This window comes from Lithobates pipiens, unplaced genomic scaffold (genome assembly GCF_037356315.1).
Source record: "Lithobates pipiens isolate NorthernLeopardFrog02 unplaced genomic scaffold, aLitPip1_a1.2 Scaffold_23, whole genome shotgun sequence".
Taxonomy (NCBI): Eukaryota; Metazoa; Chordata; class Amphibia; order Anura; family Ranidae; genus Lithobates; species Lithobates pipiens.
In genome coordinates, this window is record NW_027507785.1 from 302136204 (window position 1) to 302140777 (window position 4574).

At 40.6% G+C, this 4574-nt stretch overlaps 1 long non-coding RNA gene across 1 annotated transcript; it reads left to right on the top strand.

Moving 5' to 3' along the window:
• Positions 1-1778: 1778 nt before the first annotated feature.
• Positions 1779-3091, top strand: LOC143927053 (uncharacterized). Its single transcript, XR_013262230.1, has 2 exons — positions 1779-1909; positions 2553-3091. It is a non-coding gene; the product is annotated as an uncharacterized LOC143927053 (long non-coding RNA).
• Positions 3092-4574: the final 1483 nt, after the last annotated feature.

Sequence of the window (4574 nt, forward strand, 5' to 3'; positions counted from 1 at the left end):
TTTATTATAACAAAAAGTAAAAAATAATGCGTTTTTTTCAAAATTGTCGCTCTATTTTTGTTTATAGCGCAAAAAATTAAAACTGCAGGGGTGATCAAATACCACCAAAAGAAAGCTCTATTTGTGGGAAAAAAAAAGGACGTCAATTTTGTTTGGGAGCCACGTCGCACGACCGCGCAATTGTCAGTTAAAGCGACGCAGTGCTGAATCGCAAAAAGTGGTCTGGTCTTTGACCAGCAAATTGGTCCGGTGTGAAAGTGGTTAAGTTTTGGGTTTAGTAGCCAACGGGTAATTCTAGCTTTTCAAAGTCTCTCACACAGACTTGGTTGGAAACTTGGAAACTTAGCTACAACTGGAAGGGTAGAAGTAGGAACTTTTCTTACTGTACCAGAATCTTTCAGCCGGTCCGGCGATACCATAAGAATTGTGGATTCAATCAATGTCCATGGCAGCTCTGCTTCCAGGCTCTTCCCAAGCAGCCAGCGTTGTGCGTGGCTCTCCTACTGAAGAGTCCTCCCCTGGTCACGTGTAGAGTTGCTGGGCCTCTCCAAAACCCGAGACGGCACCGGAACACCTTAGAATTCTACTTCCAGTTACTGCGCCTCGAATTAGCCATTTCTGAGGCTTGGAAATGGATGGATCCGCACCCCAGGCCATGAGGGCCCCTGGGGGCTGGTCAGGAGGACCAGGGCTATGGAGACAACTTCTGGGCCAGAACCCCGAACCACGTGACTTCAGCATCTTAAGTACCCCTTCCCGGATTACGCAGTGAAACAAACGCGCCCACTGATTGAATTAAAGTGCCGTTTGCCTATTAGTATGATAGCCATTTGTTTGTGGTGACCGGGGGCATTGAGTCCACTAAGCACAAAGGGTGATTGATCTGTTATAGGTGGAGGATTGAAGCTGTGAACTATCGTGCCCAGAGGAAACATCTCACTGACAGTTTTTTGCACTCTTCATCTTTGATTGGCGAAGGACTATGAACTTTTAAAAATTAGGAGCGCTGCTATGATTATTGTTATATTTGTATTTTGGACAATTATTGTTTTTTAAGTAGCTGGCTCCTAGCTTTAAAGATTTTCATAAATCTCAAACTAACGCTGGGTAATGTGTATTGGGTGTATGCATTTTTAGGATATCTTATGGTTTTATTAGTATTGTTATATACTGTAAATGGCATCAGGAATTTGAGTACAATATATCGCCACTGCACTTCTGCTTTTGCCAAGGCCCAGGCGGGTGATGATGCAATGTGATTTCTGCCCAGTGCTCTGGGTGGAGCTGGATGACGTAATCTCCAAAACTCAAAGTGTAGTGGCGATATATTGTGCTCAGATTCACTTACCTTATCATGTATTCACTTGAAGTGTTAGTAAACCCACAACAGTAAACTCAGTCTGTATATGCAGTAAAGCATGCTTGTTATACTCACTGTGGAACCTGGAGAACTGGGTGACGTGAGGTGGCGCTGGATGGAGGAAAACGAAGGGAACTGTTTAAAGCACCCGTATTGGACACTGATCAGCTGTGTGAGACCAAGTGTGAGGGAGGGGTGAGAAGGAATAATTTGTTTCCCTATTTAAAGGTCCGCCGGGACCACCAATGCCCCAGGATACTTAGGCACCTGAAGTGTTCAAGTGTGGAATGGAGTGATTTATATTTTGGCTTGTTCATTTATTGTTCATGTGAGTGCATTCAGTTTTGGTTTATTTGATTAAAGTGCTTAACTGTATTACGCTATTGGAGGCTTCCATTATTATTTTCCCGCAAGGTACATATATATGTGATTTGGTGAGAAGTGATCAAGATATATGGGCTTCGCAAGTCTGATGGTTTACCGTTGGCATCCATCTAGAGGATATAAAGCTCTTTTAGCCAAACACGTGAGTGTGAGGCTTATCAGCTGGTGAGTGTATCCACAACGGGGGTTTCACGGTCACAGATGGTGTGGTGAAGGAGCAAATAATTTATTTGGACACTGATTATCACTTTTCACGTGGACTTTATTATTTGGATCTTATTTATTTGGACTGATATATATATATTTTTTATTTTATTTATTGGTTCACTGATTTTGATGTATTTTTTATTTTTACATTTTGATCATTTCTGTTTTCACTTGGTATATTTTTCAAAATTTATTTGCACTGGAATATTTGGTTAATCAGTGTTTTTTTTTTATATATCTGAGTATACATATATGGGTATATACTTATTATTTTAGGTGTATATATATTTTTTGTGAGATATTATTACACACACATATTTGCACGTGTAGCACTTTATATATATACTTACGGGTGTGCTTGTGAGTGCTATTTTTGTTTTAGGAAGTGTGAGTTTAAGTACTCACTTATCGAGCGCTATGTGTCACATAATTTTCTGGTCTTAAATGAGAATTATCACACTGATTTGATATAATTTTTGTATAAGTAGCAGCTGAGGTTATAGGTGGTGAATAATTGTAGCGCAGTGGTGATGTACACTTTGGAGGGAATGTGAGTAAGTGCATCGATTTTTTCTTACAAAGGGTGATTGATCTGTTATAGGTGGAGGATTGAAGCTGTGAACTATCGTGCCCAGAGGAAACATCTCACTGACAGTTTTTTGCACTCTTCATCTTTGATTGGCGGAGGACTATGAACTTTTAAAAATTAGGAGCGCTGCTATGATTATTGTTATATTTGTATTTTGGACAATTATTGTTTTTTAAGTAGCTGGCTCCTAGCTTTACAGATCTTCATAAATCTCAAATTAACACTGGGTAATGTGTATTGGGTGTATGAGTTTTTAGCATATCTTATGGTTTTATTAGTATTGTGATATACTGTAAATGGCATCAGGAATTTGAGTACAATATATCGCCACTGCACTTCCGGTTTTGCCAAGGCCCAAGGCAGGTGATGACACAATGGGATTTCTGCCCAGTGCTCTGGATGGAGCTGGATGATGTCATCTCCAAAACTCAAAGTGTAGTGGCGATATATTGTGCTCAGATTCACTTACCTTATCATGTATTCACTTGAAGTGTTACTAAACCCACAACAGTAAACTCAGTCTTTATATGCAGTAAAGCATGCTTGTTATACTCACTGTGGAACCTGTGCTGTTTGATCCTGTCTTCTCTGATCCTCCCCTTTTTCCACCATCCCCAAACCATCTCCTGATAGAAGAGCCTAGGGGCACTCTGCACATTCTGAGTTTGATGTGTATTGCTAGAGAGTTTTTTTTTTCTTGGGAGAGTTCATGTGATCAGCACAGGGCCAATCAGCACTGTCCAGACAGAGGGTCAGGGGTCCTGCAGCCTCATAGGACAATCAGGGGAGAAAGAAAACATCTCCTACAAGCTTTAACCAGTGCTCCGCCGGACACTGATGGAAGACACAAGACTGCTCTAACTGCTGATGAGAAAAGTTTATATTTGCTAAAATAATTGCATTTCCATGTTCTGTGTACTGTGGGAGACCAGATATAGTGAATGCAGGGTCCTACAGTTTAACCACTAGAGAACCAGCCACCACAGTTATACTGCGGCACGTTGGCTCTCCTGGGCAAATCGCCATAGCTATACATCGGCCGCCCCGTCGTGCCACCCCGAAAACCACTAGGGGTGGCAAAAAAGTGTCAAAAGTGTCCGATGTGTCCGCCACACTGTTGCAGTCCCAATAAAAATCAGATCACTGCCATTACTAGTAAAAAAAAAATTGAATAATAAAAATGCCATAAATATATCCCCTATTTTGTAGACGCTATAACTTTTGCGCAAGCCAATCAGTATACGCTTATTGCATTTTTTTTTTTTTTTTAACCAAAAATATGTAGAAGAATACATATCAGCCTAAACTGAGGAAGAAATTAGCTTTTTTTTTATATTATTTGGGGGATATTTATCGAATGGTGTTTCCCAAGTGGATTTGTTTGTGTCCACGAGCAATCACAAACTTCTGAGCTTCCCTTCTCCAATTTCTCACCCCAGGGCAGAGGGGATGGAAGCTCTCTCTTCAGAGTGGAATAGCAGCTTGGCATATGCCCTCCCGGTCAAATTGTAATTCATTGTTATAAAGAGGGACCTTTCCTTTTCAATATGCAGTGCTGTATTTTCTGTAATATTGCAATGCAATATGGCAACTTGGGGGAGTTCTGTACGCAAATGGTGTACAGAACGCCCCCCAGATATGCAATTTCCTGCTTCTGTGATCAGCACGCAGATTTTCCCAGAAGTCTTCACTAAGATACAAATCTGATTTTGAGCATCCACTGCAACTAAAATTAAATTTTTGGTGAGATATGCTTAAAGGTAAATCACGTCTAAAGGGATGCAGGCCCGGCAGCTTGCCTAATTAGAACCCTGATGTGCAGAAGCTGATTAATAATTATAAAACCACACCCATATTCACTGTGTACATGGACACAGGCAAACAACTATCCCTTCAGAATAACAAATGGTAGAAATCTGCAACAAAGTTTGTTAAAATCCTTGCAATGTACGGTAAATAGATCACCCAGAGGGGAATGTATTTTTACTCATAAAAGTGGAATTACCCTTTAAGAATTGCTAAGCTGCAATATTA